Raw genomic sequence first — 17532 nt, 5'->3', positions numbered from 1 at the left:
ATGGACGAACCGGTATATCAATAGTTAAACTACGTGGACTAATATTAATAAAAGGAGTGCTAACAATACCAACTCTAACACTCTTTTATTGGGTGAAACTCGTCTAAGTCCCACTATTTTGTGTCTTTTGTCTGTCTCCTTTCCAAGAACTCAAGAGCTTGTTGCGACCAAAACACAGTTCCAAATATCATAACTGCTTCCTAATGCATAACTAGAGCTAAATAATATAAAACTGTCTAATTAGCTCAGACCAATCACTTTGAACCTCTAGGCCACCACTCATGATCTTTACTAGTAAGAGGTCATATAGATTTAAGACGGAATACATCCCACACAGGCAGTTTAATTGGAACAGTACCACATATAACTGGTTGTACATAGTTACTGGTTGTAAACAGAACTATACTAAGTGCACAAGTACCTGAGTTTGTCGCTTTGAGATTAAAAAATATAGGACAGAACCGGACAGCTACAACAGCTTTGCTTGCGCAGGGAATCTGTATAGCAGGCCTGCATATCAAGGTCAAATAATAAAGCAACATACATAACTAACATATTTTGGTAACTTGATTCATTAGCTTAACATGAATAATTGAACATAATGATTCATTCTAGATACTAAATGATTAAACACATGCTTTGGGTTTGTATAATATCTAAGCTGAAAGACATACCGAGAAAGATCTTTTCTAGAAAATATGTAAGCTGCATTAACAGATTCAGACGCAGTACCGATTTTGTAAGAACCTGAAATGGGCAAAGACGTGAAGTTTTCAATTAGACGCAAACCATGTAATAAAAGCTAAGCAAGAATTTATCTATAAAGGAAGAAAACAACATATATGGTTCCCTCAGATCCTCAAGACCTCCTATTTGCTCACCACGATACTCAACAACCTGCAGACAAGCACATGAAAAATGTACATATAGTCCATCAGGGTTCATTTTACACTACAGTGACCATCTTAAAAATTCACATAATATTAAAACATCATTTTACAACATTAAATAGGATTGCCAAAATATGACTGTAGCAGACAAAGTTATGCCAAAATATGAATGTACATTTTGAAGTTTAACTGTTCATTCAAACCAACATGTAATAGGATTGCCAAAATATGAGACATTGCTCTAAGTTCTTGAAACCATATCACATATATCACTGTAGCAGACAAAGTTATTCCATTTGAGTATCCAACATTTAACATCAAAATCACTTTCTGAAATTTCAGTAATAGTTAGAATATGAGGATACAATGGTGCAAACATATCAGTTCATTCCTTCCTACTTTCTCAGCAAATTTAAACAAATGTTGAAAAGGCACTGATTCTATTAGAACTCCCAACATTATTTCTAAGTCAATGGCGATGCAAGTTACAGAATATCATTTATATCAGAACAAGATGAAACTTTCGGTAAGTTACAGAATATTAAGCAAACATAGTCACAAACTCTAATAATCGATACTGACAAATAAATAACCCATAATGTAGCAATGCAAGTCCATTCAAACCAAAATCGACCACCTATTCTTTGACTTCTAGGGCAAAACAGAAAGACACGAAAACCTAACCTTAAAACGCAATGAGATTTCCAGGTATTGAATCCTTCTCTTTCGAATGCAGTCTCTTTCAGATTTGCAGTGTTTATCGTTGAGATTTCCAGGTACTCTGTGGAATTTTTTCCAGGGCAGCGAGAGCTTCGAACGAGAGAGAGTGAAAGAGGGATTTCTGAAAGTCAGGGATTTTGTAATATTAGATTTATTATAATTTTTATAAATGACCTATGAGAGCGCTTTTACCATGAAAGCGCTTTCATAGATGTGAGACTGAGACCTATAAGAGCGCTTTTACCTTAAAAGCGCTTTCATAAGTCTGAAACCCATGAGACCTATAAGAGCGCTTTTACCTCAAAAGCGCTTTCATAAGTGTGAAACCCATGAGACCTATAAGAGCGCTTTTACCTTAAAAGCGCTTTCATAAGTGTGTGAGACTGAGACCTATAAGAGCGCTTTTACCTTAAAAGCGCTTTCATAAGTGTGAAACCCATGAGACCTATAAGAGCGCTTTTACCTTAAAAGCGCTTTCATAAGTGTGAAACTCATAGATGTGAGACTAAGACCTATAAGAGCGCTTTTACCTTAAAAGTGCTTTCATAAGTGTGAAACCCATGAGACCTATAAGAGCGCTTTTACCTTAAAAGCGCTTTCATAAGTGTGAAACTCATAGATGTGAGACTGAGACCTATAAGAGCGCTTTTACCTTAAAAGCGCTTTCATAAGTGGAGACCTATAAGAGCGCTTTTACCTTAAAAGCGCTTTCTTTACATAGGCGATTTTTTTTTCAAGCTATTACAGCGCTTTTTTTAAAAAGCGCTTTCTTTTTGGTGCTGCCAAAAGCACTTTTTGGCGTAGTGATGGAAGGATCTTTAATAAGCATAGCATGATTTTGAAAATAAAGAGGTTCGAAAGTTTACTTGATTTGAAGAGCAGTGATGAAATGATGGTTTTCTGGCTATGATGAGCTGAAACAGATGCGCAAGGATGTTCCAGAAGGTGAATGGAAGAAGGGTTCTAGCTCACTCTTACTCAATCGTGCTCCAAAGTCCAACTGCCATGGAAGAGCTTCAATGGAACAGTGCTGGAAATGGCTTTACAGTTGTGAGATGATGCTTCCAAATGCTTCCAAAAGGATGGCAGGTGATGAAACAATCAACAAGGCACGAGCTCTTTTGGAGATTTTCAGAAAAAACCAAGATGAAAAAATGAGAGAGTTTGAGAGAAAATGAATTTTTAGATCTGGTTTGGTGAATAGTGGCTAGGGCTTTTCCATCAGAAATGTGCAATATATACTCTGTTTAATGAAGCTTAAGTTTGGTTAATGGAATGGTAAGTGAAAATTAGCTCAAAATGAAGTGTTTTGCCAATTAGTGAAATTCACTTAAGTTGCATGTGCATGGCACTACAGTGCGAAATGGGCTTAGGCAACACATCCCAAATGAGATTTCTGAACATTTACAATTGGTAGAATGTATTGGAAATGGTTAATTTGAAAAGTCACTTTTTCACCTCCCCTTTTTTAATTCAATGCACTTGAAAAAAGGCCATTTTGATTGGAATATTTTTGGTGAAATGTGATGAAGGATTTGGATAGAGCACATCAAATATGACTTGTAGCAAAAAACCTCACTCAATTTGGCCAAATGGTTTGAAAGTTATCTCACTTTGAAGTTCAAATATTTTTGAGAAAGATTTGATCATAACTTGCCAACCACACATGAGAAATGAGTGTTCTCTGACTTTTTGGAAATGGGAGAACAAGATCTTCAACTTTCATGTTGGACAAAAATTCATTTTAAGCTTGTATGATGAAGTAATTTTGAGGAGAAAAACTTTCCATTTTTGGCAAATTCCAATTATAGGTCAACTTACTATTTTTGGAAATTTCTTGTCTGACTTCAAATTCTTCACTGTGGATGTTTGACATGTTATATGAGGCTTATATGGACATGAATGAGACCTCTCAGACCAATTCCCACCATCAAATCACTGATTAAATGCACAGTTGACCACAATTGACTTTGCTAGGGTTTTGGTTGACTGAACCATGTTCTGATGAATTCCAAGCCCCTACCACTTGATATCTTGATTCAAAATGATGTCACAACTCATATGAACTCTTGATGAATGATCATGGTGCCCAAATTCTTCAAGAATGGCCACCATCCACTGTTCAATGGCTGATTTGACTGTTTTGACCTAGCTTGCTTCATCTGCAAGTAACATGGTTAGATGACAATATTTTTGTACTTTTGGTTGATAAACAAATGAAAAGCAATGATATACCAATGCAATACATGCTTGGTGATCAAGAACCATACTCACAAGATAACCCACCCACTAGGAGGGAAGCAAAGGTGTACAAAGATCCTTGAGGCAATGATATGGTATGATATGATGTCATGAGGGATCTTAGGGACAAAATTGGGGTCTTACAGCACCTTCTTCCCATCTTCTAATGCAACCGCATTATATCTGTAGGGAACAGCTCTGTCTGAAGAGTATGAAACAGGGCCAGCTGGCTTGATAATGAGAGTAGGAGAAGCCTTCTTCTTGATGCCATCATATCTGACAATAACAGGTTCAGGTATTTTGAATACAGGGGATATAACATTAACTTCATCCTCATCACAATTCTGAAGTATCTCGATCACACCCTGATCTAGCATCTCTTGGATATCTTTCCTAACTTGGAGACATCCCCTCTCGTTGACAGTGCACACACGGCAGCGGTCATGGTCATGCTCATAGTGATTGTATCCACATAACAGTCTGTGCATCTCGACCAAAGATTGTCTGATATGGCTGACATATCGGACCTTGTACTTGCCAGGGCAACCCTGAACCATGTTAACTGCAGCCTTCCCATGCTCGGGCAATGGGTTCTTCTTAACATTAGGACCTACGTCCTAAAAAAACAAAATACCGCTTCTCACAAGATCATGCACCTTGGTCTTGAGAGGGTAATAGTTCTCCACATCATGTCCGGGAGCACCGGAATGATAAACACAATGAAGCTCGGGCTTGTACCACCACTGAGGGTTGGTCGGTACAGCAGGTGGGTCACGTGGAGTGATCAGCTTCCTTTCAATCAGTGAAGGATATAGCTCTGTATAAGTCATTGGAATTGGATCGAAAGTGACCCTCTTCATATCATAGCTAGTGTTGGTATTGTTGTTGTTTCGAGACTGGTAGGCCTGCTGTTGCGGACGATGTTGTTGATATTGATACTGATGATGTTGCTGTTGTTGGTGCTGATAATGTTGATTCTCCCTGAAAGCAGGTGCTATATGAGCCACCTGGTGCTGGGTACTGGTCGGGCGCACAGTCTTCCTCTTCACAGAGGGTCTTCTTTGTTTAATATGGGAAGACACAGCATGTGCCTCTCCCTCTTTCTTCTTGGAAAACACCCCATAACGTTTGGCAGAAGAGCCTTCTTCTCTGGTCAGGCGTCCTTCCCTGACTCCTTCCTCTAGTCTCATCCCCATGTTCACCATCTCGGTGAAGTCAGAGGGAGCACTAGCAATCATCCACTCGTAGTAGAAAGATCTTAAAGTCTTCAGAAAGACCTTCGTCATTTCTTTCTCTTCGAGCGGGGGCACAATCTGTGCAGCCAATTCATGCCACCTCTGGGCGTACTCCTTAAATGTTTCCTTCTTCTTCTGGGACATAGCCCTCAGTTGGTCCCTATCGGGAGCCATATCAACATTGTACTTGTACTGCTTGACCAAAGCTTCGCCAAGGTTGTTGAAGGAGCGGATGTTCGCACTATCCAGACCCATATACCATCTCAATGCAGCACCGGACAGGCTGTCCTGGAAATAGTGGATGAGGAGTTGATCATTGTCGGTCTGAGTTGACATCTTGCGTGCATACATCACAAGATGGTTGAGAGGGCAAGTGTTCCCCTTGTACTTTTCAAAGTCAGGCACTTTGAATTTGATGGGAATTTTGACATTTGGCACGAGGCACACCTCAGCAGCAGATTTACCGAAGAGGTCCTTCCCTCTTAGAGTCTTCAGTTCCTTGCGCAGCTCAAGGAATTGGTCATTCATAGCATCCATTTTCTCATATACATCTGGGCCCTCAGACGACTCAGAGTGATAAATGGTGTCATCAACTCTCGGCAAAGTATGCACAACTGGAGGTGGCACAACAAGGACCGAGCTAGATGCCGACAGAGAAGCAAATGTATGGGCGGGACCCTCTGGCACAAAATTAGCGGGCATCCCCCAGGGAAACCCGACTGGCATAGAAAACGGAGCAAAATGAGCACTGGCAGCAGGCACGGTAGAGGAAGCTACCTCTGAAATAACCGTCCTCTGGGGAGGAATTGAAGGCGTTGGAGAAGACTGGCTTTGGGCGGCCAAGAATGACTCCATCAGGGAAGTCAATCTTGCCACTTCCTCTTTGAGTTCCCTATTTTCTTGCTCGAGGTGATCCATTAGCTTTGAAGAGTTGGCTCTGGTGTAGTACCGGTGTGTCAGCTTATCTTCAAAATAAATGAAGAACACAGAGTTAGACCACTGATCAAGAAGCCCTGAACAAAACCTGCTTATGCATATGATGCATGCAATGCTTGTGCATATGGTTTTATTTTTAGAGGAACTTTTAGAGATCCATTTGCGAATATTTGGAAATATTAATCTTTTAGACATATAATGGAAATGCTCATATCAATAATATATGGAAAAAATTTTACACCAAAGAAGTTCAGTCTTGGTAACCAAATACAATACAAGAGAGAAGGAAAATGAACATCCTATGGAACCCTAAAAACAATCGTCCAAAGCTCTCGAGACCGGAAGATAAGTTGCACGAAGCCTTTTCACCTCTCTCTCATAGGCTGCCTCCATATCTGCCTTCTCCTTGGCGAGTCGATCGTACTTCCTGTTCCAAAACCTAGATGACTGAGGAAGAAGAGAAGTTACCATATCATCAGGCTCGTTAATAACCTGATGCTCAAGAAATTCTATCACAACATCCTTATCTCTAAGTTGCTGAAGTAGTTCCTCTCGTTCATGGACCCAAGCACGCGAACGGTCTTCATCTCTCAACTCCTCTACTCCTTGGTTAGGGAGGGTTGAAGGCCCAACCATGACCATAGGTGTAGGTCTCGGATAGTCATAGGGCATGCGGTACTCAGACGCTCTCCTCCTCACCCACGAGGTGTAGGGTTCCAAAGCAATACAATTCTTCAGACCAAGCTCTTTCCTTCCCTTCCTATGATTCTTGCGCCAAGCGCGGACCATCCTACCCTTCAAGTTTTGGGGATCTTTACCTTCTTAAAAGAACACACCTTCTAACAAAATGTTATTAGGTTTATCCTTTAAGGGGAACCCAAGCTAACGACGTGCCAAAATAGGATTGTAGTTAATTCCACCACATGTACTAAGAAGAGGCACATTGGAGAATTCACCACAAGAGTCAATAATCTGCACACCCTCATATACACGGTTATACCAAAAGATATCATCATTAGTGAGATACATAAGTCTCGTGGACCACCGTAGACATCCTTTGTTCTCCTTGAAGGCGAGCGTCTGTGGCAAGTGCGAAATAAACCACTTGTACAACAGAGGCAAACAACACAAAATGGTACCACCACCCTTTGCATTCCTCATATGCAAAGAGAAATAAGTGTCACCCAACAGAGTAGGAACGGGATTAAGAGTAGAGAAAATCCAAATAGCGTTCACATCCATAAAATTGTCGATGTTGGGGAATAACACTAGCCCATAGATGAGAAGTACAAATATGGCTTCAAAGGCGTCCTCACTCATGGCCTTCCTAAATAGAGTAGCTTGAGCGATGAGGAAATCAGATGGGAGACCTTGAATTCCACCTTTGGTAGTCATAGGAGCACCAATAACAGATACATCTATGTGCAATAGATAAGCAATCTCTTGGGAAGAAGGAACTCTTTCCAAGCCACTGAACGACAACTGATTTAAGATAGGTATACCCACAAGATAGGCATACTCCTCAAGCGTAGGCAAAAGCTGGAAGTCCGGAAAAGTGAAGCAACGGTAGAGAGGATCATAGAACTGCACCAACACACTCATCAGACCTTCATCCACTTGAGTAGCAAGAATAGACAGAAGCTTCCCATGACGAGCCTTGAACTCCAAGGGATCTAATACATAGAATGTCAAACTCCTTAACTCTTTCAAGTCGGGTTGTCTGAAACTGTACTTCTTCGTATTCCTTCTTTGCTTATCCATGTCTGAAAATTTGCAAATAGACCTCTTAAGTTCCTTGAAAATTTTCTCATTGTTGATGATATGGATGTGTATGAATGCATGAATGCATGGATGCAACAATCACACTCAAGGATCAAACAAATCACACCATACAAAGGTCACGGGATGGATCAAGTCATCCTTAATATCAATCATCCATTTTGGTGGATTACACCTTATCAACACCTAAGTTCCATTGATATTAAGGATATACAAGAATGGATCAACCGTGAATCAAGGGTTTGCTGCAAGTCACGAGCATGGAGTCTCGGTTAAGAACCACCCAAAGGGAGTGTACTATGGTTAAACCTGACAATCATGTTCTACAAGAGGTTCCCATAGTCATCATCCCATCTTTCGGATATTATCGCATAAAAGACTACTCGTATTCCAAAAATATTCTCAAGAGAGACTCTTATGAATGTAGTATCGCGTAACAATCGTATCAAATCTTACACTTGAACGACCTTCGCACTACGTCCTAAAATAGGCCAAGAGGGGCTAGGTAATCTAAGGTCCTTGGCTTCTAAGGTATATATTGGAAAGAGTAATGCCTAACCACGACTACTCGTGTGACATTATTGATCCCAACATAACCTCCACCAAGTGAATGGGCTTACAAGTCAACTTGCTAAGGAATAACTCCACACAAGTCAACAAGACTGTGCCATTTCTCATATCATAAGTGCACTCGAGTTCGGGTATAGAACTCATCTCACAAGAGACCACCAAGCACACAAGCAATTGATATATCAAGCAATTCATACATTACAAACAATACAGTAATCCCAAATTTGCACAAAAATATGTCACAAAGAATATAAACATACAATACAACAAAGGCAAAAAGTAGGCAAAACCCACTAGGAAAATTTCCCCCAGCAGAGTCGCCACTTTTCTGTAACGGGGTATTCGTTACCTTTAGATTTATTGACTAAATCAAAATTAAATCATACAATTCGAGTCGCCACCGCACTTCTATTTATCCAAAGGAAAGGTTAGAAAACGAACAAAAACCGAGAATTTTTATCAAATCAAAAACTAATAAAAATGTCAGAGATTTGGATACAGGGGTTGGTTATGCAATGGGAAGGTTTTAAGCACCCAATACATCCTTAGTACTCTAAGGGAGCCCTTTTTACAAATGTTGTATGGTAGGTTGGTATTTGTGAAAATATTTGCGCAAACATGATTGGGAAGATGAGAGAAGAATATACAAATTATTTACAATTTTATTGTTTGAATGGATAAACCCATTGCTTACGTACCATCACAAAGGTAGGATCAAAACCTCGTAGTTCGGGGTAAAAATCTCAAAATAAGTTGGTGAATTGATTGGTCAAAAGCCTTAAGGTCTTTTGTTATCAAAGGGAGAAAACTCAACCTTAACCACAATCCACCATGTGAGGAGAGCTTTAACATACTAGTGAGGGATCCACCCTATAATAAGTATGGAAGACTTATAGTCCAATCACTAAGGATAAGGTGAGGTTTACATCAACCACTATAATAACTCAAACCTAATAGCTAATGTTTATGAAAAGCTTTGGCAAAGGTGGCCATTGGAACCACAAAAACAATTGAGTGAGTTGGATTTACCAATTAGAAATATTCACAAAAAGGAAGTCAAAGTTGACTTAAGGTTCAATTCAAAATAAGTATTATGAAAAGAGTTTGAAAAATCAAAGGCATAGTGCCTAGGTTTCTAATTTTAAAAACAATGTCAATAATTGCACAAAAGTTTGGCTTGGGTTAGAGTGGAGAGAAGAAGAGAAGGGCTAGGTCCTAAACATGCAAAGATGAGAGAAGAGAAATAAAACCACTTGGAGTTCCCTTCTTGAGATCATAATGATGATCCAAGTTGCTCCTTTCCTTTGGACTTAGCAAGCAATAAGCAATTAACTCAAGCACTCAAGCAAATATTCAATCAAGCTCCTAGGATCTTCCAATTTGGATTTGTCTCTCTTATCTTGGATGTTCATGACAATGGTCCTTCTATTTAGCTCAAGTTTGGGATCCCTACCACACAAGAACAAACAAATCAAAAAGTTCAATAATGCAATAAAAGAATGGACAAGAGTGAGTTTAGAATAGAGGTCCTTTCAATTCAACTTTCAAGATTAAGTATTCTAAAGGCATGAGGCCTAGTTGCTCTTCAGCCATTTTAGCATTCTGAAGGCATGAGGCCTAGTTGCTCTTGAAATCCATTAAGCATAGGTAAGGTCTTAATTCTAAGTCCTTTCTCCCTTTTGCATTGGTTCACACAAACAAAACAAAACAAACACAAGGCAATAGTATATACACAATAATGTGCTCAAGTGAGCAAAAGGCAAATGGCATAAACATAAACATGAGCTCAAGTGAGCAAAGGGCAAAAACAATATGAATTAATGAGCAAGAAATTAAATTGCATTAAAGTAAATTGCAAGAATTAAATGCTTGAATTAAAAGTTAGTCATTAGTAGTTAGTGTTAATGTGCCATAAGGCAATTTAGCGCTATGTTAAGCAATCGTAAGTGGACTAATGTAGTAGTCACACCTATCTGAGGCCGGTTAATAAAACTATAGGAAACTAAACACAAGTTATAGATCATGACTAGTAAGCCAAGCTCCTACAACTTGCCATGCCAAAAGAAAAGAAGAATGACCTTGTATGGATTTAGGTTTTTTGCTTGACCAAGAAACAACCTATCTTGGACACAAAGCAATTCACTTGATCTTTGATCAAGATGAATTTGATTTGGATCAAAGAAGGGTAAGCCTCTCATATGTCAAGGATAACCACCAATCATTAACTCATTGGTCAAAAGAGAAAGAAGAAGATGAAGATGGAAATGGAATGAACCAAAATGAGAAATCAAAAGACATAACCAAAACACATTGATCAAACATGAATGGAATCAACATCAATCAATGGTAAACAGAAGTGAAATGAAGATTGGAAGTCAAGAAAGGTCAAACATATTTTTGGTATTTTTTGGAATTAAAATAATGCATAAAATAAAATGAACAAATAAAGGTCAAACTTCAAATCCAGTTCAAATCAACTTGGATAAGTCCAATTGGATTTCATAAGTCTAACATGGTCAAACAAGGTTTGACAAATTTTCTCAACATTTTTTGAAAACAGAAACTAGTTTTAAACAACTTAAAAATGAAGAAAAATAACATAATTGGACTAAAATCTCGAATAAATCTCAAATCAATTAGGAAATTGATGAGAATATTTTTCATAGATTCATCATCATCCAAAGATGTTAAGAAAATATTTTGGCATTTTTGAATATCAAAAAGCATTTTAAATGAATTAAAAACAACCAGAAATGTAATAATTCACTATTTAATATTAAATGGAATCACAAAAATAATTAATAACCATTTTTAGAAACTAGAATTTAAGAGAATTTTTTTGCAATTGGTCCCATATTTTTGTGATTCCAAATAAAGAAGTTATGAATTTTTGAAATAAAATGGAATAAAAGAAAATAAAACAGAAATTAATAAAAGAGAAAAAAATCAGGAGTGCTGGATGACTTCATTAATTAACGTGGCAACATCCAATGGATTAGGAGCGCGCGCGTACCAAAGTCATTAGTCAATGCGTCACATGCTGAATTAAAAAAAGCCATAACACGCAATGGTCAAGATTAGATCTGGTAAGCTTGATCCAAAGGCCACAAATCAAACGCGTGAGGACGGTGGTGGAAACCACCATCTTCTTTGGTGAGAAGGCCAGTTCCGGCCACCAGTTGCAGGTTTTCAAACCTCAACCATAGCACGCGATCCATATACCATTCGAAAGCTGGGGTGATGTACATCACCCATGTGACCTTAGTTTCTTCTCAAGATTCCTATGGAGGAGGAAATCTGAGATTGAAATATGAGGTGTTCAATCTGAACTTGTCCAATTCTCAAAATTAAAACCACAAATCAATTGCCTCTCACATGAGGACTTCAAAAATACCAACCAAACCAAGCAATGCGCAATAATAAGAGAGATTCGAAGGAAAACAGTTGTGGTGAAAACCTTTGAAGTGCAGCTTTTAAGAGCTTGATCCAATCCAATCCTCGAGTGCAGCTTGATCTTGAAGTAACAAGGAAGCAAGGCTAAGGAATTTGAAGCTGAAGATCAACCAAGGAAGTTGAAATTCATGCTTGAAAAGTGAAGAGAAAATTCAGAATTCCTTTAATGGAGGGTTGGGGAATCAGTTGAGCAGAGCTTCAGGCGCCTTTAGGTTGAGAAATGAGCAAGGCAAGGCATTCTATTTATAGCCACAGCTGATGCAAGCAAGTAGAAAACTCGTGTGTGCATGAACTTGGGTCCTCCATGCATGGGCCTGTACAGGCGCATATGAGGTCCAAATACCATTGCAAATGAGTGTTGAACACTAATGAATGAAGTTTGGACGTGTAAATGGTAATGCATTAGCTTGTGAATGGAAATTTAACATGTTATGCATAATTGATCACAAAACTTCACCTCTTCGAAAATGCCAATTACAAAATCCAAACATAAACATGTGGGTAATAGTTGGAAAGGTCTTGACATAAGGAACAAATTTTATGTTTAACAAAAGTCCATTTGGAGTGTGGAAAATATTGAAAACTGGTCATGAAGTTCAAGGTGCAAAACATGTATTCGAAAATTTTACCAAAATGGACCAACTTCAAACCCTTTTGGTTTTATGATGCAAGTCTCAAATGACAAAACCTTCAACATAAAAGTTGTAGATATTTTCGAGACAAACAATTTGGACTTAAATGTTGCGTCATTTGTATATTTTATGAGAAAGTTATGGGCACTTGAAGTTGGATTTTTTCACATTTCAATGGCTTTGGTCCAAACTGACCTATAATGTTTTGTATTATCACATGTGTTTATTTTAGGATTATGAAATTTTGTCCAACATAACATTTTAATTAGACATATTAAACTTTGCAATGCACTTGGTCTCACCTTGAAATCATAAAATATGAAGTAGTTAGGTCCTTGGGAAGTTGACCTAAAATTAGGGTTTCAGTCAAAATGACCTATAATGTTTTGAAATGAATGATGAACTTAAAAGTTTCAAATGAAACTTTTATGAACATCAAAGTTGTTCATATAGTTCTTAAGAACATTTTTTATCTTGGGGTCATCTTCATTTGACAAACAGATCAAAAGTTAGGTCTCAGTGGATTTCAGAATAGTCAAATGAATTGACTGATCAACTTCTCAAAGCCAAACTTCAAATCTTGATGAATAAATGATTGAGGACACTTACATAGGCTCATATATGCATAAAATGATGAATGAAATAACTTCCCTTGATTTCATTTGATCATAGGCTGAGGTTGCTTCATTAGCAAGGCACAGTCAATGCACAGTTGAATTAGGGTTTCCTTGGGAAACAATCCTCAAGCCCTTTGGTTTATCTTGATCAAATTGACAAATTGAGATACTTGGGATGCATATATGATGATTGAGAGCTTTGGGAACCATTGTCATGCTTGCTTTCAACTTCATTTGGCCACTTCAATGGGCATAGAGGCCTCCTAGGAGCCTTGGATCACATGACTGCTCAAGCTTCAAAACAAAAGATGTTAGTGACATATCTTTATGCTTTTGGTTAGTAAACAAAATAGGAAATTCAATAATATACAATTCAAGCATGCTTGGTGGTCTCAAACCAACTCACACAAGTCCCAACCCAATGGTAAGGAGCCAAGATGCTATGATCCTTAAGGCAAATGCAATGAGCAATGATATGATGCCATGAGGGATCTTAGGATGCTTGGTGGTCTCAAACCAACTCACACAATACCATGGAAGAGGGGAGATATACAATCTCACTCTCTAGAATGCTTATTCCTTTTATGTCACAAATTTAACGCTATGTTAGGCAATCGTAATTGGACTTATGTAGAAGTCACAACTATTTGAGGTCGGGCAATAAACTTTTGGTGTTAATGCATGTTAGAGACATAGTATTAAGAACTATGCTCATTAAACATACCACACACACAAAAAATGCAAAAGGTGTGGCCTAGTCTCATCCATACTCATGTTAATCTTTCAATCAACTAGCATTAGAACTTTGAGATGTCATTGTCCAAATGGAAATGAATGGATGAAGAAGGGGAAATAGATGAAGAGGGAAAGGGATGGATGAGATCACAAATTGGTCAAAGGAGGACTTTTACCAAATTAATATTATTCATTCATTTTGGGAGATGGAATGTACATTTCATCAATCTCCTAAATTCAATAATATTAACTTGACAAAGTCAAATCAACCTTGACCAAGGCCCAACAACAAATAAGAAACTCAATTAAGTCAATACAAATGGTCAACACAATTAAAATGACATTTATTCAATTAAAAATATTAAAATAATGCATTAAATTCAAATATATTTTGTCCAAATCTTAAAATCTCATTAAAACACCAAATAAATGGCCATGAGATTTATCATAGGTCAAACAAGGTCAAAGGACCTTGGAGAAAAAATTTCATAATTTTTGGACACTTAAAAATATTTTTAAACAATTAAAAACAAATGAAAAATCAATTAATTCATGAAAAATATTAATAATGATCCAAAAAATAATTTTAATTCAGAATGTGAAAGAGAAAAATATTTGAAATTTTTTGGTGAAAGTCCCATATTTTTTTGGATCAATATTAAATTTATTATGAAATATTGAAGAAAATGGAATTAAAATGAAATTTCAGAAATTCAAAAATACATGGACCATCAGATCTCCCTCATTAATTGAGGTGGCAGATTTGATGATCCAAAACGCACATTCCATGTGTTCCCTAATCAACAGCGCTGTAACATGAATAATCACAAGGCACGACTAAGATTAAAACGTGGAACACGGATCACACGGTTCAGACTCAAGACACATCATCACCGGAGCCAGAGCTCCGGTTGTATTCTCCGGTGAGCTTCACCGGACTGGTCAACATGAACCATCACCAAAATTAAAAACAGGGACATGATTTTAAAGAGAAAACATCACTGAGCACGAATATCACCTCCAATTATTCTAATTCCAACTATATTGAGAGATATGTGGAATTGAAAAATGAGGTTCATGATCTGAGTTGCTTCGATTTGACCTCAAAGCAACTCAATATTCTTGCCTACATTGGTAGGACTTCAGACAACTCAAGAATCAATGGAATTGAGCAAGAATCAAGGAGAATCGAAGAGTTTAAAATTCTGCAAATTACCTTCAATGGAGGTCTAAGCTTGCTAGATCTTGATCTAAATCGTGATTGGCTTCACTTCAATTACTTGCAGGAGGGGAATGGAAAGGCTTAAAATCAATGGACTTCTGGAGAATTGAATTCAAAAACAGTGGAGATTCAAGCTCAAATTCAAATGAATTTATCAGGGTTATCCTCTTAGAGTGAAGGGTTTTCAATGGGGATTCAAAGCTAGCACAATGTGTGTGTGAATTCTGAGCACAAAGGCCTCAATTTATAGGGAAATCAAATGATATTTGCACACTCTTTCCACTTTCTAAATTTGGTAAAATGATGATGCCATGCTGCATGGGCGCGCATAGGCCCATGAAATGATGGTTTGAAAGTCCAAATGAATGATCAGATGCTTTGAAGATGGATTGGATTGCAAGGTACATGTGCATTGTCACTTGAAGATTGATCAATGCCAAATGATATCAGCCTGTTTAAGCCATGCGCAGCCTATGCATTTCTCATCCAAAATGAATGAATTTGAGCTCTTTTGAAAGGTGAGATCAAGAGGAACAAGTTTGATGTTGAACACTTTTTCATTTGGAACTTAGAACTTGGAGATATTTGAGGTGGAAGTTTGGAAAAATTTGACATATCAAAAATTTTCTAAGTGTCAAGCCATATGTCTCAATATTCCACCTTGCTTAACTTTTTATAGGAGCTTCCAATGAGAAAAGTGTCTTCATCAAAGTTGTATCTCTATCAAAAAGCTTCAAAATGGTCACAAATTTCATATCATTTGGATTTGAAATGATAGAGTTATGCATTTTTGAAGTTTGGAAAAATCACTTGATCAATGGTATATGCCAAAAGTGACCTATAATGTAGCCTCATATCACATGTTCAAAGAAGTTGAATTAGCTCCCACTCCAAATATCAAAGTTGAATTATACACATTGAATTTGATTTTGAAACTTGGAAGTTTTTCATCTCATAGAAATTGAGCAAGTTATGGCCTTGGGAAGTTGACTTTCAAATTAGGGTTTATACAAAATGACCTATAATGTTTCAACATAGAAAATGATTTTCCAAGCAAAAATAGCTCTAGGTCTCAACATGAAAGTTGTTTATAATGTCATTTAGAGTAAGTTTTCTCTCGTAATCATTTTAATATGATGAAAAGTGTAGGAGATAGGGTATAGGGAGACCAAGTTTTGATCAGATGAATCCATCTGGCCAACAACCATCAACCAACTTGCGAACTTCCAATTCTCTTGACTTTCTTGGTTCATGGTAGATCATATATGCATAAGATGATGAATTTTGAAGTGTCCCTTGAGAAATTTGATCAATTAGTGAGATAGCTTGTTGGAGAAGTTACTCAAGATACCTAGTCAAACTAGGGTTTCCAAGGAAAATCACCCTCAAACTATTGAAGAAAATTTGATCAATATAACATGTAGAGATCATTGGGAATCATATATGATGATTTTAACCATTGTTGAATCAACTCTTGGTTGTGCTCTTTGTTCATGAGGGTCTTAAACCCTAGATGTGATCAATGAATCAATGAGATCATGCCCTACATACAAAAGAGTTAGATAGATACAAAGACATATTTTTGGTATTTTGGTTAGTGAAATGATAATATACAAGTATGACATAACCACAAAGTGCTTGGTGATCTTTCCAAAATAAACCCAATGAAGGAGGGGTAAGGAGGATGCCAAGGTATGACCCCAATGCTTATGCTTATGATAGAATGCATGAGGGATCTTAAGGTCAAAATTGGGGTCTTACGAAGGTCAAGGGATGAATCAAGTCATTATCAAGATAAATTATCCATTTTGGTGGATTATGGTTTTCACCTTATCAACACCCAAGTTCCATTGATATTGACAAGACTTGATTGGATCAACCAAGAATCAAGGGTTTGTTGTGAGTCACGAGCATGGAGTCAGGTTAAGAACCATCCCAAAGGAGTGTACTAAGGATAAAACCTGTAGATCATGTTATAAAAATTTCCCAGAGTCTTAATTCCATCTATCGGATATTATAGGTTAGGATGACTGGCTCATCAACCCATAATATTCTCAAGAGAAACTCATATGAATGTAGTATCACATAACAACTGTTATCAAGTCTACACCTGAACAGTATCTGCACTATGTCCAAAATAGGCCAAGATGGGTTAAATGTCCTATGGCCCTCAACTTCTCGGACCCAAAATCAGAGAAAGTAATGCCTAACCACAAATAACTTGTGTGACATCAATAACTCCAAAAGGGTCTCCACTGAGTAAATGGGTCTCAAGCCAACTTGTTAAGGACTACCCCACATAAGTCGAACATGACTTAACTATCCTCCTATCTTAATTGCACTCAAGTTCGGGTTAGAACTTATCTCACCACTCAGAGATCACCAAGTACAACAAGTAGATTATACCATACAAACAAATATACAAACATCAAATATATAATTATATCCACACAAAAAAAGTAGGCTAAACCCACTGAGGATTACTCCCTAGCAAAGTTGTAA

At 37.5% G+C, this 17532-nt stretch overlaps 1 long non-coding RNA gene across 1 annotated transcript; it reads right to left on the bottom strand.

The window, feature by feature from the left end:
• Positions 1-418: 418 nt before the first annotated feature.
• LOC127087113 (uncharacterized) lies at positions 419-1635 on the bottom strand. Its single transcript, XR_007789785.1, has 3 exons — positions 1575-1635; positions 675-897; positions 419-510 (listed from the first exon to the last, which is right to left on the bottom strand). It is a non-coding gene; the product is annotated as an uncharacterized LOC127087113 (long non-coding RNA).
• Between the last annotated feature and the right edge of the window lie 15897 nt (positions 1636-17532).

This window comes from Lathyrus oleraceus, chromosome 5 (genome assembly GCF_024323335.1).
Source record: "Lathyrus oleraceus cultivar Zhongwan6 chromosome 5, CAAS_Psat_ZW6_1.0, whole genome shotgun sequence".
NCBI classification, from domain to species: Eukaryota; Viridiplantae; Streptophyta; class Magnoliopsida; order Fabales; family Fabaceae; genus Lathyrus; species Lathyrus oleraceus.
The sequence above is the reverse complement of the archived record's forward strand: the minus strand, read 5'-3'. Positions and strand labels throughout refer to the sequence as shown.